Source organism: Falco peregrinus, chromosome Z, assembly GCF_023634155.1.
Source record: "Falco peregrinus isolate bFalPer1 chromosome Z, bFalPer1.pri, whole genome shotgun sequence".
Taxonomy (NCBI): domain Eukaryota; kingdom Metazoa; phylum Chordata; class Aves; order Falconiformes; family Falconidae; genus Falco; species Falco peregrinus.
The window spans coordinates 8,557,075-8,583,934 of record NC_073739.1 but is presented as its reverse complement, the minus strand read 5'-3'; positions in this window follow the sequence as shown (position 1 = coordinate 8,583,934).

Sequence of the window (26,860 nt, the reverse complement as noted above, 5' to 3'; positions counted from 1 at the left end):
TAAAAATTCAAATTCCAGTGATATATTTCAGAGATCATTTCAGGTGCAAATGTAGTAATATCTAAGGAACTCACCTGATATTTTTAATAAAATGTATTTTTATTATTAAAAAAATAAAATCTATAATATCTTATTATATATAATAAAATATAAAATAAAAATATAATTTTATTATTAAAAAATAAAATATAGCATGTCTGTATTAAAAAATGTGAAGAGGTCATGCAACTATGGCACCAGCACCCCACAGACCTCATTGGCACATCTTTCCCTCTGTGCGCTTTCTCTCCACGACATGGGTTTCATTCCTCATGTGCTATGTGTGCTCAACCACTTCAACAAGCAGGTGCAAATCCATTCAGCCACCAGGTTTATGTTCCCGGGAAAAGAGATATGTTATTTTCAGAAAGTCATCAACATCACAGAAATTTAAAAACAGAGAAAAAAAGGGGGTGGGGTGGGGGAGAGAAGAAGGAAGCCATGCATGTCTATCTTGTACCTGCAGTACTTGCAATTTTTTTGTTTATCTGAGCATTAGCGAGCGTATTCAAGTATTTGAGGAACTTCAAAAAGTTCCACCTAGCTCTTTCACATGCGGGTCTACCAGATTTCCAGACAGCCAACAAATCTGCTTCTGCAAGCAATAAAATTCTTCATTAACAGATTGCTTCCTGATTGCTTCTTCTGAAGTTTATTGCTGAAAAATACGTTTGGATGATAGCCACCCATTTTCTAAATGCACTTGCCTCAGAATAGCTGACTGCGGAGATTAATGAATGGCTACTGCTTACCATCTTGGACTATCCATCCATAGTGGAACCTCAAAGCTACATCCAGTACTTACTTGGGACCAGCAGGCTGGTAAAGAAGCTCACCGTTCATTCTCTGAGATCTGGGTGAGATCTACATTTTGCAAAGACAAAATTGCTTTCAATGGATTTATGGCAAAACCTCCTGCAGATTACATTTGCACAAACCCAAGAACACCTAACGTGCATGTTCAGTACGTACCACCCAACACGGAGACATTTTCAGTCCTTACAATGTGTGTACAGATCCTCTAAGGAGTTAAGCAGACAACAGAGGAATTAATGGTACAAAGTATCTTCCACATCACATGGCTCTTGTACTTCTTCAGGCAATCCCTGTGTACCTTGGAAAGCACTTTAGGAGGCTCTTGAAAGTGCTCCTGAATTGAGGCGGTGGAAAGCCATTCCCGAACAGGAGCTTAATGAGTCAATATTGGTTTCAAATTAATGCACTGCATTCTCAATTGTAAAGGCCATCAACAGTCACTATTCAAATTAAGAGATCATTATCCAAACAAGGGCACCATGTCTGAGGGAAAAATAACAAGAAACAAAGAGTAGACAAGAAAGGAGCTGCTAATTACAGCAGTAAAAGGAAGCTGCTGTAAAGGGCTACTAAACTTCCTAAATTAACCTTTCTGAACAACATATTATGTCATTAAAGCAATATAAAGGAGAAGAGCTCCCTTTGGCATTAACTAAACCTCTGTATTTGAAGAAGTACAGGTACACATATATGAATATAACCTTTCCCCAGACCCACTGAAACCTATCACTTAAACCTAAAGCCTTTACTTCATCCTTGAACCTTACTTCTCCTCACCCCCACTTTAAGTTGGCTTTAGCACCTTCGGCAGAAAAAGGCTGTTTTTCTTTTGTTATACCGACCTCACAACCATCATTGTCAAGTAATGGTATGGCAAAGAGTTGTCAGCTCTTTAAACTTTCAGTGAGCCAAAATACTGATTTTGGGAAATATTTTGTCAATAATTCCCTTGCACCATTTTAAAAGAGGATACAGATCGATTCCATACCGTTTTCAAGATCCCTCACGTTGGTTACGCTTGTAAGGACAGTGCTTAGGCATTTGCTGCATTCTCGAAACCTTGGGTTTGCATCACTGAAAATGTGTTGGGTTTAGACACCAGTTAATTCATCCTAATCAGGGGAGGCTCTTTCTCAGAAAACTGTCTTCAACATTTTAGAAGTATATTCTTACCCTGAGAAATAAGGTGAGCCATTGTCCTGTCTTGTATAGCTCCGGGGTGGTGGGGGTCGGGGGTGGGGGGAAATAGAAATCACTTCTTTAGCTAAGGCATTCAATGACTTTTTCATGTACTTAGAGATCAGTATCTGTCTGCACCCAGTCCTCAAGAAGTGCAGACGTTCATTTTTGATTCTGTGATAATAGTGAATACAGCCTTAAACCCCGTATCTCTTTGGCAGTTTGACAGATCATCAGATTTGTATTTGTCAAATGAAATTTGTATCTTATAGGCATGGTTAGATGGCATTCTTCAACTCAAACAAGAAAATCAGCTGACTTTTTGCTTTGATTCGAAAAGTAGGAATTTGCATAAATACCATTTGGCTATAGCCGAGAGATGTGCATATTTGCCAGGAGTCCAGACCAACAATTTATAAGCAAAAAGAGTTTGGTACTTTCTGTGTCTCTCTTCCATTCAGAAGCAGCACAGGTGACCATCGCACAGCTCGGCCTCACCTTGGTGAGGCAGCTCCACGTGGGACCTGACCTACTGCTTGGCGCTCCTGTGCTTGACCACGCTCCTGCTTGGGCTTGCTCCTGTCTATTGAGAGCAACCTCTGTCTTGCCAGGCTGTGTGAGGGCTGGGGGATCCTGGGAGGTGCGGCAGGACTGTTGGCACTGTCTGCATTGTCACAGCCACCTGAATCAGTATTAACCTATGTGGAAATCAGATCTAGGATTTAATCTGTAGCTCTAGGCAGTTCATTCCATACAGGTAAAAAATTACTCTTGTGGTCAGACAACATTTTAATCTAAAACCATTTTAGACCTCCGGTTTGCCACAGAGGCACACCTTTGAGAAACACCTGTTTCCCAGAAAAGCATCTGATCGGTCAATTTTTTTTTCATGATCCTTATTTGAAGGACTGAACTTTTTCACAGAATAACCGCAGACAGAAAGCAATGAAAAGGAAATAATGAACATTACTTTTCCAGGATGATTTCATTAGCCTTTATAATGCACACAAGATTTAATTGGCCGAGTGCCATATTAGTGACCAGAGCAGCTTTTAATTCCCTACTGTGAAAACTTTTCTTGTCAGGAATAGATGAAGTACAGCAGATCAATTTTAAATTTGGCCACATTCAGTGAGGCATTTGCAACCAGGCATCTAAACAAATGGCTGTATTTTAAAATGTGCTGAGCATCTGTGACTATTACTGACAAGCGCAGGGACTGCAATACTCGGCAGCCCTTGCAATCAAACCCCTTATTTAGCTACCTAGAAGCAGACCTAAGTGGCAATTTTCTCTGCACCTTCTTTTATTAATTTCTCCTATATGATGCTGACTACAGAGAAAAGAAGTAAAAGATTTTATAGGTTGCAGTTGGGCAAGACTTCATTTAATCTGTACTACATGACAGTAGCTACCCACCAACACCATGTTCAGCAGCTGATTCTAATTTAAGCATGTCAACTGAAAGTCTTACCAAACTTTATAGAAGTGATGACCTTGATGAGAAAAGAGATATCCTGGGGTCTGGTTTTGTGTTCTTATTTAATCCTTTATTTCTCATTCTAGTAAAATGGATTATCTCATTATTTCCAATAAACCTCGTAAACCAATACAGAACAGCAGTGTAGAAAAAAACCCCACAATTGATCAAATATGGTAACAAATATTTTTTTCCCCACATTTGACACATAAGCCAGGGTTTTGCTGAAGCATCTGTCTTCTTTACTCCAACCTGTAATGCTTGGTGCTTCTTGTCTGAAATGAATTTATGCTTTGATTTTTGGTAAAATGATACAAGTTAAAGGTGACTCTCATTTTACCTTACCATGCTGACAGAATTAAGACTCTTAAAAATCTGGTTCAATTTAAATGAAATTCTGTGCAGACTGTTGTTTTGGACATCAAAAGTTTAATGGCTCTTGCTCAATGAAAGTAAGGGTTTCAGAGGAGAGCTTCTTATCCTTGAGAGGGACTATTGCTCTGGTTAATGTTTTCACCTTATGTTCTTGTCTGTACAGCAGCTCTGTCTCAGCAACATAGAGAACAAGTAGCAACAGAGCAGCAATGCTTTGTTTGCAACATGAAGCAAACTTTTACACTAGTAATTGCTCTTACCTAAACTGATTATTTTTTTTATAACAGGGGCTATTTATTAGCTTTCAGAAGTATTTTCTGAAGGATTGAAGGCCAGACAGCTGAGCAATTACATAAAATTTGATTGCTCATAAACAGCGTGTTTCATTTCCACCTGATCATTTCAGTTTACATCAAGTACAACGCTTGCTTTCACATTTGTAGAAGTTATTTGCTACAGAGCCATTAGAAATCGGGTAGTCAGGAGGACAGTTACCTAAGGTTAGAGTGTAGAGTGCTCTCTGTGATTATTCAGCAACAGCTAATTCCAGTGACTAAAGTTCTTGTTACAGCAAAAATGATGAAAATGGAACATACATCAGTTCAAATGCAGAGCCAGAATAACCTGGAGGATCAATGTTCAGTTTGTAAATGTGCCTTATACCGTAAAATAAGCCAAGGAAAAACTGCCTGGTGGGATGAGGTCCTGGCTGTCCTCTCCCACTGTTTGCAGTGTCAGTTCAGTTTAAGAACACAAATTATTACCCTTCAAGGGATGGTTTTAGGGTGCTGTAGCTTACAGCTCTGCTCAGGCAACAGCTTACCTCTGTACTTTCCAGGTCATGCTGAAAGCATCACTCCTGGAGCATCTTTTCTGCGCTCCAGCTGCAAAAGCACGAGGTTTAGATGTTGCATGTTTTCCTTTTGTTTTCACCCTTTCTACCATGAAAAAAAAAGATTAGTTCTGAACATATTGTCATACTGTTCTCATTCCATCAAGAGCAAACAACTCTCTTCCTCCTCTGTGTTTAAAACCTAGGGAAAGCTGAGTCAATTTCTCCATTGTTTTGTGCTTGTGATACCAATTCATTCTTCACATACTACATAAAAACAGCCAAATGCTACGTACAAAATAGCATCTTGTTCTTACCAATTAGCGTTAAAGAAGAGAGTAAAGGAAGTTAATGGCAGCAGTTGAATAAAACCAAGATCCACTGATACAAAGACAAAAACTTTCCATTGTATTCAACAGAACTGTTACTCCACCCCACTATTTTAACCAAAAAATATTTTTCCCAGTGTTTTCTTTTCTGTTGCATGTGTATTTTACTTACAGTTCTGCCAGGTCACATCACATAAGTCATATGAGTACAAGACATCAGTTCCTTACTTCAAATAAATAGTTGTCTTACTGTAGATCATCTCAGTTCTCTGCAAAGGTTACTTATTTTGATAAAATACAATGCTAGGTGAAAACAGAAAAAAACCACAAATGAAATTAAACAAACAAACAAACAAAAACAAAACAAAACAACAACAAAAAAAAAAAGAAACCAACACCGAAACAAAACCTCAAACATACAAAATGCTGAGGTTTGATCACTGGTATACTTGTGAAAAATCTTGTCTACAGAAACCAGCTGTCCCAGATACCCTGTAAAAGACTATTGCAAAGATCATCTAGGAGTTCTGGGATTTTGTCTATTTCCTAGCTGATCAGTGACTGTCCTCTCTGAAAGGATTTATCTTGCACACCTTCAGAATCTTTTGAACATATGCAATCCTTAATTTTCATATGTCTTTAGAAGACTGAAGAAACCTCATTATCTATAATGAGAGAAAATGTGTTGCTCGTAGCTAAAACGATCACTTTGAAGAAATTCAGAGATGAGAAATTTAAAAGCTTTGCTAAATGGAAAGAATTCAAGCCCTTAAAGTAATTTCTAAATATTAAGTGCTGGATATAAAAAAGGAGAGCAGGTGTGTTGCAGCATGGGCTGCATCAAAAGAAGCATTGCCAGCAGGTCGAGAGAGGTGATTCTCCCCCTCTGCTCCACTTTCATGAGACCCTACCTGGCATACTGTATCCAGCTCTGGAGCCCCCAGCATAAGAAGCATATGGATCTGTTGGAGCAGGTCCAGAGGAGGGCCATGAAGATGATCAGAGGGCTGGGGAGCCTCTCATATGAAGGCAGGCTGAAAGAGTTGGGCTTGTTCAGCCTGGATAGGAGAAGACATGAGGGAGACCTTCTTGCAGCCTTCCAGGGCAATACTGAATTTCTGAGGGTTGTGTTTGTCTTTGTTTGCTTGTTTGTTGTTTTGTTTCTTTCTGAGGGGCGGGTTTTTGTTAAATATGAATTGATGTTTTTCTTTTGCATAGAAATGAGAAGACAATTTTACACACAGAGAAAAGTCAAGTGAAATTTTGCAACACTGGAAAACTAATTAGCCTATTCCTTTTTTTATTGTTGTTGTCTACATTGAAATTGTTACAAAACTTGGTGAAAAGGAAGTAAAAGTACTCAAAATAAAGTAATGCCTTTTTTTTTAAGTACAGTAGAAATATTTGTATGAGCCATGTGTCATAGTTAGGAGCACAGAATCATCAGGAGATGTCCGTTTTCACTGTTATGTGTCTTCTACTTGAACCTGAGGATGGTTTCAACTTAGGAATCATGCTAAATCATTTTAGAACACTATAGGATTAAATTATAATTTGTTTAGCAGTTATTACTGAAATTCAACAGGAACATCAATATTTCAAAGCAAAAAAAGAAAATTGTGTTAGCATAAACACAATAAAGGATTAAAAGAAATATATTTTATTAATTTTTTTCTAATTTAGCTTCTCAGTCTTTTTAGAGAAATCTTATAAAATATACCTTCTGTAAACTACAAAAATATTGTTGATTATTAGGTAATTATATTCTCATTTACTTTTCCAAGGCAGCATACCTGCTTTTCAAAATAAAATACCCAAAGCCAACACACACAGGCATCACTGCATCTATTTCCACTGGAGAACAAGAGGTTTCTAAATGTTCTTTGTAAGTTATTTCTTTTCAGCTGTTATTATAGTAGCCCAGCCAGAAAGCAATCTTATTTCTACAGCTTGACTCAAAACCCCACAAGTACATGTAGTTATGCTTGTCGTAACTCTCCATGGTAATTTTATATAAAGTAAATGTGAACTCATATTAACCTTATCTAAAGTAATATGCAGTGCATTGCTAAAAAGTAGAACATATATTTGTAACATTCTTGCAAAGGTTAACATTTGTTCTGAGGTGTGATGCATCACAGGCCCTGCAGATATAACCCAGCTAATGAAGCTATATGGGTTCTTTTATTTATAGAATCAGTTATCTCTTTGTAAAATATATTTTTCTTATGTCTATGTAGGCACGTTGTAATTTCAGTACTGTTACGTAAGATTGCATTTTCCTCCTTTTATCCGAACGGTGAGTTTACTGTGTTTTTAAATCTGTGGCACGGAGAAAACAAAGTGTACTGGATGCAATAGCTGCAAGAACTGCTCTATTGAATCAGAAAGACAGGATCAATTTTAGTTTGATTAATTATTTAATTTTTTTTTACATTTTAAATATTATTACCTCTGTTCATAATTCAAAAACTGTTTTGGGTTAGATGAAATGAAGAAATAATGTGGGGGGACGGACGGACTGATGTCTTAGCAGATGGTTGAAACTGAGCCTTTTTCCTTTTTTCTTTTCTGATTTTAAATACTGCAGCTGATCCTTTTACTAAAACAAAAAAACGGCATGTAAAAAATCCTCACTTTCCCATGAAATAAACGTTCTGAGTGTTTGGCCCTCAAGAGTCTTTTCCTGCCATAACCCCAGCTCCCTTACATCTGTTTTACAAAGCACGTTTTCACTTACTCCAAACTATGTGCCGTTTCAACAGCTAGGGCAGTGGACTGGCTGACTGAAATTCCTCCTCTTAAAGATGATCTCTTTCTCATTACTTTCCAAGAAAAACAATGTTGCTGTGTGGATAAAGGAAGTTCACACCTCCCATCACAGATACCTGGGTCATCCCAAGTCTCCTGCAGCCTACCTAAATGTAACTCCTAACAGAACTGAGAATTAAGCACTTGAATTTTAAATCCCATTCATCAGCATGTTTGATATTCTGGCTGCCAAATGGCATTTTAAATAATAGTGTGTGTGCATTTAATTCAGCTGAATGTCATTCCCTGCCGCCATATTTGATAAATGTCTTGCTAGCTCTTGACTATTTTCTTTTTAAGATCCAGCATCATTTCATTTTAAAAAAGCTACACTATATTAAGCACCACTGTGGCAAAGCTGGATGAGGGGATGGGTGGAAGAAAGCTGTTCATTCCCACCTAGGGAAAGTGGAAGGAAAATGCCTGAGGAGAACACAGCCATGTTTGCAGCTCAGGACAGGAGTTCCCTGAAAAGTACCATGCAGATTCAGCTTGAATCTTCAGCTGCACAGACACCATTTTCACCACTCTGCAGAAAGTGGTGGTCCATGGGTAGCCTGTGGAATCGCTGCCAAGGCAGGGGCTGGAGGAATAAGGGGCATCTCCTCACCATTGCCATTCAACAAGAACATAAGTTTAGGTTTGCTGGACCTGCTACAATGTTCCACACCAGCACTCCCAGATTCTGTCCCTAGATTTTTCTCTGCCCTGTCCAGGTCCATCCCAAAGCTGAATCAAGAGTAAATGCAAATTAAAGACTGTTTAGAGACTTCTCTACCTGACTTGCCAGCTCTATATCATACACGCATATAGGAGAAACTCTCCTTATTTACATAAATTCATCAAACGTTAGCTGCACAGGAAGAAATATTGTAAGTCACAGAGGAAAATACTGTACCATATAATTTGGCAGAATGACTCAAATACTTGAGGGCACATTCGGATTTTTGGCTGTATAATTGCTTCAAGAATAGCTCTGAGCAGCCACACAGTTCTGGAAAGAGATGTGTGTGGGGGTAACGTGTGGGAGCAGGGCTTGGACCTAATCCTGCTCTGAGTTCAGCCACCTTCAGCCACGCGAGCACATAAATGTGAAAGCAAAGGAATTTCAGGCTCCATTAGTAGCATAGGTAAAAATCAATGATCTATAGACATGGAGGACAAAAGAATCAAAGAAATTATACTTTTGAGGTTATAACATACAATGAACAATAAAAATACACAGCCTTTTGAAAAAATACTTGACAATGGGGCTTAAAATATGGTGGATTGAGAGCTGAGTTTTGGGAAAATGACTAGATGCTTAAACCAGAATTTCCTCCCTTTTCTCTTAAATAACTGTAAACTCCTTCCCAGTTTATCCCCTAGACACCTAAAAGCTACAATTAGCTTAGGCTTTTAAAAAAGGTAATGAGAATTAATCAGCTTTACTATGCAAGTTTAAGTATGTTTTCTTGAATTAGGGTAATTCAGAGCAGTTGTCCAATAGCAAATATCGCAATCTCTTCTCACTGGTAACAAAAACCCGCAATCCTCAAGACATGTTTTGTAAGTATTGCTATCTCTGTCTCCCATATATGCTTGTTAGCTTGATGTCCTAATGGGCTGTACACCATCAACTGACAATTTGAGCTATTATTTTCCAGTTCATAGGGCTGTCGTCTCAGCCGTGAGCCTTCCGTACTGAAGATTTATTTTGATTCCTTCATTGTGATTAAGTGATCAGTTGTTTTCAGTTACAGTTCTGTTCCTGCTGGCTTCTTCAGGGGTGATCCTACCCAGCAGGCTTTGGCAGGTATATTTCGGGCCTGGTTTGGGTAAGTAGCAAAGACATTTAGCCAGTGAAATAGCCATCATTCTTATACTTAAACATGAGTTAAAAACCCCAATCTGTATGCACATAAATGTTCTCAGTTCCTGATCTTAAACGAAGTGAAGTCAGAAGCTAGTAGTTTGTTCTCAGAAACTCTTCCTCGGTTCTGGGTTCCACTATTTTATAATATTTTTCCTTGTGCTTGCGAGCAGTATTTCTTTACCAATAATTACCAGTGTTCCTCCAGGGGAAAATAAAATGAAATAAAGCCATCTACTAACCTTACAGAGAGAGAGAGAGAGAGAGAGAGAGAGAGAGAAAGAAGTATACACTCAAAAGCTTACAGACCATCTCTAACTTACAAAAGAACTTTTAAAACTAAAATTTTGGCCATTTCACAGACCTGCTTAGAAGAATCCCATGGGATACAGCCCAGAAGAAAAAAGGGTGGGAGAGGTCATTGATACTCAAAAGGTCCTCTCCTGCAAGCTCAGAAATGATCCATGCCAACATGCAGGACATTGAGCAAAGACAGCAAGAGGCCTGTGTAGAAGAAGAAGGATCAGCTCACTAAAATCCCATATAAAAAGGAGGCGCAGGCTTCCACGGTTGCAGCAGGGACAGGTTGTCCAGGAGGACTACCAACACACTATGAGAGCACGCAGGTATGGGGTTAGAAAAGCTGAAGTCCAAGTGGAGTTGGACCTGGTGATGGTCCTGAAAAGCAACAAGAGAGACCTCTACAGATATGTGAGCAACAAAATGAAGATGTTCACATCTTCTGAATTTTGCTGACTGGGGAGCAGCACCCAGTAACAAATGTTATGGAAAAGGCCAGGATACTAAATTATTGTTTTTTTGCTGAGAAAAAGAAATTTACTAATAAATTTACTAGTAAAAATGTTTACTAGTAAGACTAGCTTACAGGAATTCCAGGTCATTGTGGCCAATAAGAAAGTCTGAAGCAAGGCAGGTAACTTCAGTGGAGGAAGATCAGGTTAGGGATCATCAAAACAAACTGGATACAAGTTCAGTTTGTACTCACAAGTGCTGAGGAAGCTGATGGATGTCACTGTGCGGCGAATGAAGAGACGGGATGCAGCTCGATGCAAGCAGGTTGTCCCTTTATTAGTGATTTTCTTACAATTATATACGTTTCTACCTTCTACATATTACACACTGATTGGTTAAATCTTAAGCATAAAAAACACTGATTGGTTAATATTTAAGGCACACCGTTAGAACAATAGGAACTTACTAGTTTATCTTGACCTAGCAATAATTTCTATGCCAAGGTTAGGGAGTTTCTTTCTACGCGGCTTTCTTAATTACATATTGGCGCCATCTGTTCCCTTATTTGGCTACTCGTTTCTCTGTCCGTCTGGTTGCCTCCTCAACTGTGACGGCTCAGGGGTCTGCAGTTAGCTTGTTCCTTTGTTCCCAGGGCTTGTGCCCTACAAGTTCTAACAAGTCTCTATTCATCAGGCTATCAGTACTTGGACTCTTGTCCTTGAGGCCTTGTCCTACATCACTGTGACACCACTCTCAATTGTTTTTAAAAGGTCACAGCAGCTAGCGGGGGCCGGGGTGGGGGGTTGTCCTGAAGACTGGATAAAAGCATATGCCACTCCTGTCCTCAAGAATGTAAAATAAGGAGGATCCTGTAAACTACAGATTGATTAGTCTCCCCTGAGTTTCTGGGCAGGTGATGGAACAAATAACCCTGGAAGCCATTTGAAACATCTGAGGGACAAGGACATGGCTGAAAATAGTCAGCATGGATTTGCACGAGGAATATCATGTATGACCAACCTGATAGCCTTCTGTGATGAGATGACTGACTCAGTGGATGAAGGGAGAGCAGTTTACCTTGTCTTTAGTAAGACTTCCAACACTGTCTCCAATAGTATCGTCATCAACAAATGGATGAGGCACATACTATATAAGGGGATGGTAAGGTGGGTTGAAAACTGGCTGAACTGTAGCACAAAGTCCAGCTGGGACACAATCACCCGAGAGATCAATGCTGGGGCTAATACACTGTTTAATGCCCTCAGTGACATGGGTGCTGGGACAGAGTGCACCCTCAGCAAGATTGCAGGTGATTAAAAACTGGAAGGAATATTCTATAGATCAGATGTTTGTTCTGCTACCCAGAGAGACCCCACCAGGCCGGGAAAATGGGCTGGGGGGAACCTCATAAAGTTCAACAGGGAGAAACACAGTCCTGCACCTGGGAAAGAATAACTCCATGTGCTAGGACAGGCTGGGGACCAACTTGCTGGAGAACAGCTTTGCAGAGAAGGTCCTGGAAGTCCTGATCTACACCAGGCTGTCTGTGAGCCAGCAATGCACTCTTGCAGCAAGGAAGGCCAACAGCCTCCTGGGCTAGACTAGGCAAAGCATTGCCAGTAGCTTGAGAGAGGTGATCCTTGCTCTCTCCTCAGAGCTGATGAGACACATCTGGAGTGCTTGGGTCCCCCATACTACAGAGACACAAATATACCAAAGTGAGTCTAGGTAAGGGCAATGAAGATGACTGAGGGCTTGAATCATCCCTAGGAAGACAAGCTAGACTAGGTGCTCTCAAGAGGTCCCTCAAACCTTTTGTGGTCTTGTGATTCTATGGTTCTGTACCACCTATTTCAGTGTTCCTTATACACACTGCAAAGGCAGAGAGACATCTTCAGAGGAAAAGAACATGAAGGCAATAAAACCACCATATTCAAAAGCTAAATTGGAAACTATTCCCAAATTAGCATTATAAAATCATTTAGTTCTGTTAGCTTTTAAAAATTGTGTTCTGGTAATTCTTAATAATCAACACGAGCTAACTTATAAATGGAAACAGGAGGAAAAAATAATTTTGTGAAAGCACAAAATATTGCGCACTGAATACTGAGCACTGAATATGCAGCTCTGAACATGTCGCAAATCAAACACAGCATTTCACATGAAATGGAAGAACTGGGAAGTTGCCCAATCTTGTATTTCTGTAGCTCTAAATTATTGAACCTCTCCGGAAATGTGGAATACTAGTTGAACATTTAGGGCCATGTTCCACTCGTTCCTGGACTCTTGTCCTAGACCCTTCATACACTACTGTGACAAAAACCTTGATGAATATTGTAATAGAGCTTGAGACATTCAAATTATGCATCAAACTCAATAATATTTTTTGAGCTGTTGTTAGGACATTTATTTGGAAATGACATAATGATTTTTCCATGCAATATACAGCCTCTTGCATCATCATGCTTTTTCATAAATGTTTAAAGTTCAAAACAGTAAAGTATATTAAGAAATATGATAGGTAGATGGTTTGACAGATAGGTAAACAGATCATCATTGTGCCATTCAGTCACTGTTTAAACTGTAAAAATCTGTTCATGATTCTTGTTAATAAAATCCTCCTTTACTATGGCAGAGTGCAACTATATGCATGTATGGTTTGTATTAAAGATTTTTCTAAGGTATTTACAGTGACTGAAATTCAAGGCTTCTGCTGTTGATTTTTCTCACGTTTAAAAAAGCATATAACTTTAAAACATATGCAAATTCCTTTTTGCCTTTTTTTTTTTTTTTAAGCACTACACAAATAACACAAACCTGTATCCTCAAGCATGCTCAGGACAACTGAAAAAAATGGAAACATTATGGAATTATATATCTTGCATGCTACATTTCTGAAGTTCTATAAAGTTATTGCAGCTTGAAAGGTGCTCTTCTGAGAAATTCTTTTAGGGATCAGAGTTATTACACTGAGAATTCAGATTTTCAGAAACCCTTCAAGCCCCACTCCACTCCTACCCCCCTTTGAATTATGGGTTTCTTTTAAACTGTTCTCTTACACCATCTTGTACCTATTGTGCACAACACTAGATGTTAAGGGGTTTGTGCAAGACCTGTGCAAGATTTTCTCTTGATAGATTATTGCACTTTCCAGTAATCAATCCCAGCACAAACATGATGCACACATATACAGCAAATATTACGTATAGATCAGCAGTCCAAATAGTTGCAGGCAAATCACATTTCCATGTAATTTTAGCTTTCTCTCAACAATCTGGACAGAGTGGCACTAATAAACAATTATTTGTAATCTACCCAAAGCTGCTGGTTTTAGTCCAGCAGAGGTAAAATCTCTGCATCAAAACTCCACCCACAGATTTATTTAGAACTTCACTGAATATGTTTGTGCAACATGGTGTAGCTCTTGAAGCTGAATCTAACTTTTAAGTCAGCGCTGCTTTGGGTGACAGTGCTGGACAACATTTAGCGATTTCTTTCAGCCTAGCTTATCCTTTATAGAACTTCATTTTCCCAAGGACTTAAGTGGCACTAAGGCCAGCTGAGCACCTGCAGGGTTTAGTCATCAGAACATCCTTTGTTACGCGCTCTCTAAATATTCAGTTATGTTCCGGTCTTTCTCTAGCAGAATCAGAAATAACAGGTACTTCTGCTTGTCTTTGTGGTGACATGACTCCTGTTCATGGAGAACGCATGGATGGCATTTGGTCATTTCATAGAAGTTGACAAATAAATATCAAAGGGTGATGACTGGTGTCCTAACCACCAGTTTGAGACACAGTACAGAAAAAAAGAAGAAAAAGAAAAAAGAAGTTTCTGGATATAAATACTTCCTCAACAATGACACTTTAAGGAGTTTAAGTAGAACCTTTTTCCTCTCTTTTTGGAGTAGTCTGATAAAAAAAACAGGATTAGCCACATTTTTCAATTCACAGCAAGAACATGCAAACTAGCAATGTCAGCTGTTCAGTAAGCATCATTTAGGTTATTCTTATACACATGTAACAAAAGTAACAGCTAAAAAAGTGATCCGGGGGACTGGTGTCTATTAATACCTAAAGATCCACAGGATGCTGGGTTTCTGTTTTTAACTTGTGCGTGTTAATCTCAATAACCCATTTCTCCAAAGCAGAAAACATGTCTGCAAAGAACTTGGATGGCCTTATTATGTCTGAGTACCCTGAAGTGATGTATGCCCCTGAACGCCAGTCCCACTTGAAACATTTCATTACACAGTCCTTCCCAGCTTCAGCGTTGGATTTCAACCACAGAATTTTTTTGCCTGTTTCTGGAGTGATCAAATACCTGATTTCTCATAACTCTTAAATATACCTGACACATTTACTTCAGCAGTAAAATATGATATCACTGAATTTCATTTGCACAAGAAACATCTCACCGTAACTGACTCTATATACATCACATGTGAAAAACAAGTACTTTTTTACGTTGCCTTCTTTTTTTTTCTTTCTACTTTTTTCTTTTTTTTTTTTTCTTTTCCTTCCCCCCCCCCCCCCCCCCCCCCCCATTTTTTTAAAGGATCAGACTATTAGAGAACAGCTAAGTAGCACAGGTTGTATCTAATTACTGATCTAGTTCCTAGTGAATCAGTGCAAGTCTCACTCAGGATCTAATACACAGATAACTTTAACTATACCTAAAGAAAACGTCTTATATGTTTTTTCCAGCTGCAGCGAAGGAATGTAAAATGAAAACTGAGGTTCTATCCTCCTGGTTTAGCATATGCCATCATCCAAGACTGAATCATCTGAGCTTGATTTAGTCCTGCAATGGAGGAAATACAAATACCTGCAAGCAAATTCTATGGCAAGAAACAACATTTTTCAAATTTTTTGTCTCATTTATATTTTTTAGAATATCACAGCTATAACTACATTATTATTATGCCTTCAGGAAGAGTTCTGCTAGTATATGTGCTCAGTCTTGGGAGGCAGTAAGAGCTAGTTGTGTTAATAACCCATGTGTGATTTTCCTAAGACAAATTCCTTTTAATTTCATTACGTTCAATGCTCGAGAAAAGTCTTCATCAGGGTTTTCAGATGTACTGCAACGGTGCATTGCTAGGATGTAACGAATGGGTTCATGTTCCTAGGCTATCCTGATGCAGCTTTGACTCTTCTTAGAAGCTTGACATGACCAGAAATGGACAAAGATCATTGTGTAATTTGTCACAAATCACATATAAGAAAAAATGAAAACTATATTAGTTAAGTGATCAAAGCCAAAACCAAGGCATGATATAAATCATTGACTAATGTGAAATATTGATCAGACTGAGGCAATTAATTTAAGCCATTAGTAAAAAACATGCTGAATTTTATTTCTGTCATCGGATTTTCCATAACAAATCACTGAATCTTTGTCCACTTTAATAACAGGGTTTTTTTTATAATATCTTTATTCAAGTGTGTTAGATTGTTGTCTGGTGAAACTAAACTAAAGGTGAAACTTTAAACTACAGTCATTAAAGTCCATCCCATCCTCCTACGTAATTTCTGCTGTATATGAAAAGGGAAGTAATTTACACTTAAATTCTTAAACCTTTACTGACATTCCTGCTGATGCTGAGGCAGACCAAGTCTAATAACAAGCAAGAAAAGAAAAAGAAAGAAAATGTTATGATTTTTATCAAAAACATTAGAAGGATTTTAGCAGAAGCAACATGAGAGTTACAAATGCAGGACCACCAAGTGTAAGGACAAAGAATTTATCTTCAGATTTTAAATCTGAGTTTCTGAACTATAATATGATATAACTCTGCCTTGCAATCCAGTGCCTATGTCATAGTCTGTCAGCATTTGATAATTTGATGCTTTAAGTAGTTTTGGAAATGTCCTATCAGTTTGATACACAGAACGTGTGTTTCTCATAATTCTTTATGAAGGTTTCATAGTTAGATTGTTGATTTTTAACAATCCAGAAATTGCCCAGAAACTCTATCAAGCACAAAATAACGAGCAACTTCATGTGAGAGGAAAAGTGTGGGGTGGTTGAACGGTATGGTACAGAGGAATATACCTTTTAATCATTGCCTAAGCTTGGCTTGACACATGATATAAAAATACTTGGCTCACTACGGTCAATGATAAAAGCTAAAATCTTAGTATTTGTACAAAATAGTAAAGGAACTTCTAAATGTCGTTCCTAACATGCTGTTAGTAACAGTTATGCCTGTGGTTTGAAGATTTGTTTTAATGAAATAATTGAAGAAAATTTGAGAAGTGTTTGCCTTTGGTAAAATAGAAAAAAAAGTCAAAGGAAACTTGCACATAAACCACCAATAATTTATTAAAACTTTAAAAGATGAAATTATTTTGACTTCCTATGTTACCATTTTTAAAAAAATTAATGTGGATTTCAGCTATTACCTTGAAGATTTCCTTCCTGTTTTGAAAAGCAAATGGAAAGGAGTTGATATTTTATGAAAAAATAACACTACTTTGGTATGTTTAATGTAGTCTAAAACGAAAAAATACACAGAAAAGGTATATTCCCTCTGCTTGGGCTGCTGATATTTGAAATGGTATCAAGAATCTCAGAACAATGAATTAAGTAAGAAATACTCTCTTTGAGAGCGTTGCGCATTTTATGTTAATAACCTCTTTTTTGGAAGCATTTTCAGGCACTGTAGAATTATATTTAGTTAGAGAATGTAATATAGACCTTGCCTACTCCTTCCAATTCTTTTTACCATTTCCTATTCACTTGAAAGGCAAATCCCATGAACTCTCTGAAACCCAAAGAGAGTGTAATACATCCTTTTATTGATCCTCCCTGACCTGAATGTGAAGTGATTTTACATTGCTAATGCCCCACATTGCTGTTAACTGCTGGTGGATAACCCTTTTCTGGAAATACACATTATCCTTGTACTATTCCTATATCTAATTCTAGCAATGATGGTTAGATTACAACTTTCAGTTGATACAATCCCAAGGACTTTTTATAAAACCCTGCTAAGGTCCTTTCCCCTCCAAAGAGATTTATGACGTCACATGACAAAAATGCAACTGTCTGCCTTCACGATAACTTGCACATAGGGCCACATAACTGGCCACACAGGTAGCTTTCCTTTGCACTCCCTAGGCTGTCCCTGTCCTTCCATCATCCATGCAGGAGCGCCTTCCTCTCAGAGGTGGTGGCTGCCTTTCGGCCAAGTGACAGAGGGCGTCTGAGAAGGATCAGGTCTTAGAACAGCAGTGAGAGGGGGAGTGTGGCACCAAAGTTCATCACACCCACAATCTGCTCTTGTCTAAGAGCCTCTTAGCAAAGATCAAGCAGCAAACTACAAAGGGCAAAATTCCTTCAGCTTGCTCATTACTCAGTATTTCCTCTTGCATTGCAGGACTTGTTGCATTACCTATCTGCAGCTTAACTCAGCCTGCAGATCAGCGTTTGTGTTTTGGAGGACAAAGCCTCCATGAGTAAATCTGTTCAGTCTCTAACTTCTTAAAGGAATGAGGAGACTGGGAGACCATGGGGTGTGATACAACCCTCAATGACACATCATCAGTCCCTGAGTAGCAAGCATTACATCCAGTGTAGTTTACATACATCTAGTTTACATCCAACACTTGGAAAGCTGTTAATTTGTTGGGCTAGAATCCTGGCAGCGAGCATGTGCATTTTCTTCTGATTTAAACAGGCCCTTGCCCTCAAAACGTACATAAAAATGCTGATCTTCATACAAACAGGAGCATCGTGCCCGTGGTCCAATTATTTATTTTTATACTGTCAAGAACAGTTCTCCCTGAGAAGAATCATGCCCAAACAAATTTACAAAAAATGCACAAGCATAGCTTAAATAAATAAATAAGCAAATAAATGAATAACCGGCTACCCAGCTTTACAGCAGAAATGCTCTGCCTTGCTAGGGACACAAGTAGCAAATGTATAGAGCAGCACTCACTAAAGAGAAGAAGAAAAGAACAGGCTTCACAGTGTGTGTGGTGACCCTAGAAGGCAATAATAAATTCACTTTTTAGTGTTACTTTGCATATTTAATAGTTACCAGTCACAACAATGACACGGTCTCTGCTCACATTTTACAGGCGCCAGACTATAACTGTATGTGCATTCTGACCAGCATTTTCTCCATAATCTTTCAGATTTAGGCCCTCTGATGTATGCCACAGATTCTGGTAAATGATAGGTAGTTTTGAGTTCAGTGCCAGACTCTTCCCTCTTGGTGTTTCTTGACTTCAGAGTTTATGTATAACTGGCATTCTTTAACATATTTGAGACAATTCTGTGTACTGGTTCACAAAAGCACAGACTTTGCAAAACACGATGTGTTCATGAATGAGCATCAAGCACTCATCTGATATTAAACATTGTTCAATATTCAGCATTATCTAGTTGCCTCCAGCTGAGCATACGGAACTTCAGCTGAGTCAGAGCACATCTGTTGTCTAACACAAATTTCACTTCTTAATATTCTGGACTGGATACCAGGAAAACCCTGGGAGCAAGCAGCAGCTTGTATGAAGAAATAATGATATATATGAAGATAATAAATTATATAAATGATATAATGAAGTCAAAATGCTGTTTCAGGATACAACTATGTCTTTTGTTTGCTTTAGATTTTAATATGAGGCGATTCTAGTTCATAAGGTATTCTATTGTAAGACTGCTGATTTATTAGCCTGACATTCAGTAACATGATTGAGTGTTCTTTTATACAGTTGATTAACTACAAGTGCATCAGGATGCCTGAAAAACCAAATGCCTACCTATTTCGGCATGCTGCTGGAGTCTCTGGGTGAAACTTTTTCAATGGGCTATGCAGGAAACTGAACTGCAGGGTCACGCTTTCCTATGGTACAATACCTCACAACAATATTCTGGTTTTGTTTCTTTTTTCCATAGTGGGTTTCTTTTTACTTTCTCCTAATTCAGTTTTTAAATCTAACGAAAGTGACCAGAAAGTGTCTGTTTGCTACACAATGAGTAAGAAGAAAAACCAAATCCCCAAATACAACAGTCATTCAAAGCTTCATACTTCATCAGAAATCAATTTACACTGTGAGCAAAGCTGTCAGTATTTGCCCTCAGAAAATGGAAAGACAGATTTGATTTTTTTTTCCTTCCCTGTCTGTTACAGCTAGCTCAGCTTCAGGGCTTCTCAGAAAAAAATGTTATGCCTCATGTACCCAGAAGAAACCTCACAAACACACTCCCAACCCTCAGTATTCTTCCTTTCTGAACAGAGACTTAAATATGGCGCTTTCCCTACTATTGGTGAAGGTAGTTTCTCATAGCTAGAGTATAGGAAGTGCGTTGCCCCAGCAGGCACCCTAGGGTCCAGCAGAAATGGGCTTCAAACCATCTCAAATTCCTTGGGCCTTTCACCTCACACTCACTACTTCAGTGACCACAGTCTAGTCAAGAATGAATCTCTGCAATTACATCCAAACTCCAAGCTAGCCAGGATCTGCAGAGGAAAAATATACATTGAGTATATATCACTGGTAGGAGAAGACACCCACACCAGAGTAAGGAATGGGTGATGCTAGTTCAATATTGATACTGTACTCCTCCCTTTCCCTCCTACTTAGCTAACTTTTGAGCTTTTCCCAAATGTACTCTGGATGGATCCTTCACTTGGCTGTGCAACCCTTCTGTGTAATCTCTCTCCAAGATAATTTAGCTACCATCCTAATCATGCTATGAAAATTCTCACATCTCTGAAAGTACCTGCTGAACTTTTCTGAAATACCATAGTTCAGTTGGGGGAATCACCACCTTTTCTTCTTTAGGGAGAAGAGGTAGGCCATGCTGAAATCCACATTCAACAAGGTATTGTTAATGGAAATCGGAAAGAAAATACAGATGTGAAAATCACTACCATCACTTGGTGGGAACAGAGTGAAAAAGAAACTCTATTTAACATGCTAGATTTAAAAATTAGAGTAAAATCACTCCCAGTCTTCCACCCACCAGTGGCAGGAAGCTGTTGCTGCATTTATTGTGCTGCCCAATATTGATCATCTGGTGATGGGCTAAACTCTAGGCCCACACTATTATGACCAAGCAGCTGTCTCTGACAGCGTAACTCTTTATTCTTTTAATCAAAATTCAGTAACAGGCCTGGTCCCCCTGGAATAATATTTTTGTCCAACTTGCTGTCACAGGAGTAAAAGTGAGTTACTTATATATAGCCACAAGGACGTTTTCTGTAAGGTAAATTGCTACTGCGGGGGTTCGTGAGGATTATTTACAGGATAATATGAACTGTGAGCTTGGTTTAGCAAGTATCCCTTGCTCACTCTAGAAGATGCATAAGCATGAGTGAGGTGGGTGATACCCTGCTGAAGAAAGGTAATGTGGAACAGGATGATTTGGTGGACATTATATTGTAAAGAAATCCACTGCAGGTGAGAGAGGAGATTTAACAATCCCTTTACATTTTTTGTAGGGTTAAGGTTAGGGTAATTCATGCCTTTGCCTTGACTATAGCAAATGGACAAGAACAGCAGGGCCATCATAAATCCTACATAAATTGTTATTTCAGCCTCTCTGCCCACTAGTTATTTTTGCAGATGCCAAATTCAACTGCCTCCTTTCTCCTTAGATATCCAATGAAGTCCAGGGAGCAGCAGGGCCACAGACAAGAATCTGACCCTTTAGTTTCCCTGAGAAGCAAAGGTTTCTCAAGACTGAGAAGAGTCTTGATTTCATTCTATTCAGAAATAAGTGCAGTAGAATTATTTTAATCCGAGGCAGTTTTGTCCCAAAACCTTTGTGCTGCTTCTTTCTTTGTTAAGGGAAGGTGTAAAACACTACCTACGCTGGCCAGCCATTCTTACCAGCAATAGACAGAAATATCATCAACAATCTGGAAGAGCTCACAGCTCATCCCTCTAAATCATCCTTTGTCCTAGAGGAAAGACTATGCTGGGGAAAAGGACTGTTTTGCAGTCATGTTTAACTCTCATTCTCCCTGCAGGGAAACTTTTGGATCACCTCATGATTTTCTTGTTACTCATCTCCTGGGAAATTGACAGTGAAGCAAAAAGATGAACCCTGCAAAGCTTACTGCAGATGGCTCCCCTATATAACAAAATTCAACAAAAAGAGGCCAGTATTTTGTATGATTTGGAGCACCCGGAAAATAATCCTAACTGACTGGTTAAATTCGAATTTGATTAGACTGGAACATCAGCCAGGCAGTGCAGACAGATCTCTTCAAAATTCAGCACTTTTCTGGAAGTGGCAAGATGTTGGTGACACTAAGATAAATGCAGAATATTCAGAAACAGGGGAAATTTCATCATGGAACAAGCTAAATACAAAGTTTCAGAACTGGCTTGCTGTCACCCAGCCTAGGCAGGTGCAGTTCACTGGTGCACGCACTTTCTGCAGGCGTAAATGATTTGTAAAAGCTGTCCCTGGAACAGCAATTCACTGAAATCAAAAACATACAGCAATGGCTCTGAAAAAGAAAAACATCTTTAAAAGCTGGTCAGAAAGCTACAATATTAGGAGTCCTTTCAGATAGAAGCAGTACTGCTGGTGAGGACTGACTGTGCTTTAAAGACTGAGCTTGTGCTCTGAGCAAGATAGGCACTGATGAAGTATGTGGTGGTAAGCACAAAAGATTTCCGGATCGTCATCTGAGTGAGGGGGAAAAGGATACAAAAACTGTAAAGGGTAGGAATGAAACAACTATAAAGACAAATATAATTAGCTCAGTGGAGCTTTGGTTTTGCCAAATATACATGAAACAAAACAAAACAAAACAGATCTCACAGATTTGTTTAGCAAGTTTAATGGAATTGAATTAATTTAATGTCAGTTTTTGTCACCAGGGAATCTGGCACCCACATCAACCTTGACAGTATTTACTACAGCAATACCTGTGTGCAAGGGGAAACCTAAACCATGAAGAGATCTGGAAATCTCTGACTTCTCCCTTGTATTTCTGTTGTTCATTCTTTGTGAATATTCAATAGCATTAGGTTAAAGGCCATAATTTTTCTATTTCTGTGGAGTAATATTCATTGAATTCACACTGTTCCGTTGCTTAAGCTGAACTAAAGTTCTAGCTTTACACAGAAAATAAATATTACATGAGAGAGAGTGAAATAATTATGTCATTGTCCTATCAGACCAGTAGATACAACTAGGCTGATAAGTTGGGCCTACCTGTATGTTTTGAATTGGTTTATTCTTATATTAATAAACACCTGTGGTTTTAAGACTTCTACTGCTATGGATTAGGAATGAGTCTGTTTGGTTTAAACAAGGAGCTCAAAATTTCTCCTAATTTCTCCTGTCTCTAAACTGGAGAGGGAAGGAACATATTTTCTTTCTCATGAACACCTTCTCAGACTTAAAAAAATTGTAGTGTAGAGAAAAAATCAGGGCGAAGATATGGGAGAGATAATGAAGTAAATATTTATGAACCTAATAAATTATTTTCTTTTCCCTTGCAAATAGTCTTTGCCTTATGGTACAAGGAACTTTTTTATACCCCACTGCCCTGGTTTCAGCCGGGATAGAGTTAATTTTCTTCCCGGTAGCTGGAGCAGTGCTGTGTTTTGGATTTGGTGGGAGAACAATATTGATATCACACGGATGTTTTTGGCTGTTGCTGGGTGATATTTACACTAAGTCAAGGACTTTTCAGTTCCTTGGGCCCTGCCAGCACGAGGGCTGGAGGGGCATGGGAAACTGGGATGGGACACAGCCAAGACAGGTGACCTGAACTAGCCAGAGAGATGTTCCATACCATATGTCATGCTGAGTATATATATGAGCTGGGGGGAAGAAGAAGGAAGGTGGGGACATTTGGCATTATGGCACTTGTCTTCCCAAGTAACCGTTACACGTGATGGAGCCCTGCTTCCCTGGGGATGGTGGAACATCTGCCTGTTGATGGTAAATAGTGAATTAATTCCTTGTTTTGCTTTGCTTGTGTGTGCAGCTTTTGCTGTACCTCTTAAACTGTCTTTATCTCAAACTATGAGTTTTCTCCCTTCTACTCTTCCAGTTCTCTCCCCCATCCCACTGTGGGGGGAATGAGTAAGTGGCTGTGTGGTACACTGTTTAATTATCTTTCATCTGATAGGTGTACTGCAGTAATACTGAGAGTGCAATTCAGGGGTTTAAGCATGAGTTATCTAGGGCAATTTAAGATGCCCTTGCACAACCTGTCTGGTCTCCTGCTGACACTGCAGAAGGATGTTGATATCTGCCAATTCTGTGTGATCTTCTGGCCATTACACTTGACTGTGTGAGGAGAAATTAAACCACTAGAATAGACAGTTCTGCCATTATAATTTAGCTGAGTGGTAATCTCCATTCCCACATTGGGCTATGCTACTTAGTTGTCCCTGCCAAGAGTGACAGAACTTTAGGCTGAATGCACATCAGCTCAAGTTTACTATTTAGTGTTTTATTTTCCAAAGCAATTTTGCTAGCTGCAATGTATTGGTGATTTTTTTTCATTCTATGGTTCCTTTACACCATCTTTCCAGTGTAAAGCCCGGGATTCAAGGCTTGCACTATTAAAATAGCAGGTCCTTTACCCGAGGACACACACACTAATCAAAAGAATGACTGTGTTCAAGAAAGCCTGGGGCAGAGAATTTTTCCTAGTCTGTCAGTGTTCCCAAAGCACTTATCTACTGACTGTTGATCTATGGCGCTATTGAATTCAACCACAATAAAAAGCCTTGTGCTGAATGCTGCAGGGAAGCAATAAATATCTAACTCTTTTTTTTTTTTTCCCCATTTCTTCTTCATATATGCAAAGTGGAAATAAATGTCTTTTCCTTGTGACACCTCAATTATACAGTTTTATAGATACCATACTTAAAACCACATATGAGGACTACTCTAGTCCTCACCTATTAGTGCAAGTTTAGCTGTCATTCTACTTATGTTGAAACCATCCTGTTAATGATATTAAGCTCTTTTCTGGCTTAGAAAGTCCTTCAGCTTGACTTATTAAAGCTGATCCAACAGTCTTCCTCTTGGGTCTCGATTGTGAAAATTCTGGTAGTGGCACTGTCCCTCAGAGGGATTCTGTTCCATTTTATAACTTCATTTGTCCCACTGTCATCTATCAAAGGCTTTTTTTCACACTGCCTCCAGAGAAATTTCATCAGGAGCATTCAGGCATCCCATTGACAGGACAGCCCCAACATGCTCTGTGCTGTGGATCAGCAGAACGCAAGGAAGAAGACTTGAACAGAGTACTGACGATACTGCCAGCATTTCTCATGCTACTGTCATGAGCTTACTAGGGCGATGAGGAAGAAAGGAACGGGAGATGAAAAAAATGGTCCTTTAAGTATTTTATGAATAGGTGTCTGGCACAAGCAGGGTGTCAGACATGTTTCACATAAACTGGAAGAAAGACCTGTATTTTCTAGAAAATAATCCAAATACTGGCATGCTTTCTAAACGTTGAGCCATCAGTCAACAAGCCAGCTCCACATGTGAATAGGTAAAACTGTGAGAAAACTAGTTTGGGCATGAAACTTAGTATTTTTAAACTACCCTAAGGTAGGATCCCCAGAACTGGCTACCTCTGAACACCCTGTAGACTGGAAAAATGCAACTTGGTATACTAAAAGTAGTAAAGAGTATTTTCACTCTACAACTGTAGGAATGCCTACTTCAGGAGTCTCCTGTAAGCAAAGAGGGAGAGATAAGTGTCTTTTCAGGATTGTTCCAGCTAGACCTAATGCTGTTACTTGTACCCTGCTTGATCCTTACCCTCTTAACTTCCTATGCAGACATCCTAAATTGTTTCCTTCATGTAGACAGTAACCTAAACTATGTGCCTCCAGTCTGGATCTTCCCAATACCTTCCCAAATAATTAGGCAGGCTATTGTGTCTTGACAAAATCATGTATCTCCAGTGATCAGATCTTATTTGCACTACTTTAATAACTTCAGAAGAAAATTACTACTTTATTTAAATTGGCCAAACAACAATTTACTGGTAACAAAGGAAAAGTGGTGCACTGAACTGCAGTGAATTCACAGAATATCAAATACATGCCTCACACATTGTCCAAGAAGGAAAACTATTTACTCCTCCTGCTAATAAATTGTCTCCTAGTCACATGCTGTTGTCCTAAACAAGATAGTCAACTAAGTGGGCCTTTAGACCAGCCCAGGGCAAACATCCTGAGATCTGTAATTATATTAGAGGACATAAATGATAAGAAAATGAAAATCTGAAAGGAAGAGTATGTAAATGTGAAGAGTGATGTTTAACCGTGGTAGATAATGCTATTATTGGAAAAAATATTTAGTGGATTTGATCTCTCAGTCTGCATCTGTGTATTTCATCATTATAACATGTAGCTACAGCGCACAAGGAGTTTCATTCTTTCCATAATAGTGTTGTGATTACGTTGGAGAAGAAATCTTTAATTAAAGGTGAAGCAAATTATCTTCCTAATTTCACTGAGTTTATAAAAATAGCCTTCTTAAAAGATGCTTACTGGCAGTGGAACTCAATGAAGCTTTGACTGGTTTTAAAGACTACCTAAAAGCTATGAATGAAAACTGTGACATAAATGTTAATGATTGTACAGCATCATTTATGTGCTCAACAATGCCACAACCCTCTTCACCCTTCAAAAGACTGTGAAAACACTGAGTCTCTTATTGCACTTTGTGACAATTCAAATACGTACACAAACAGGTACAACAAACAGGTATTTTGCAGCGCTGTACAAATCTGTTGATTGCTGGACTGGTAAGATTTGATTTCTGCTCTAACATGTTTAATTACTTGGTTCAGATCCTCTGAAATGAAAAATGGTAAGGTCTAGGCTGACTGCTCTCAGGATTCACCGATGGTTTTTCTGTTGGTTACTTCACACAAGTACTGAGGGAGATTCTACAGTGGGGAAGCTAAATAAAGCAACATCTTCATTATTAAACATCTACTGCTCAGCTGAACAATCATGCTTAACAACATCTAGCTTATTCCTATAATCAGTGACTCCCTAAATTAAAGATTTCCTGTTGCAGTGTTTCCCTAGTGTCCTGGTTTCAGCTGGGATGGAGTTAATTTTCTTCTCAGTACTAGTACAGTGCTGTATTTTGGCTATGATGTGAGAACAATGTTGATAGGACACTGATGATTTTTAGTTGTTGCTGGGTGATGTTTATAATGAATCAAGGACTTTTCAGTTCCTTGGGCCCTGCCAGCAAGAAGGCTGGGGGTGGGGGTGGGGTGGGCACTGGAAATTGGGAGGGGACACAGCCAGGGCAGGTGACCCAAGCTAGCCAAAGGGATATTCCATACCATATGATGTCATGCTGAGTGTATAAACTGGGGGAAGAAGGAAGGGGGGACATCTGGTACTATGGCGTTTGGCTTC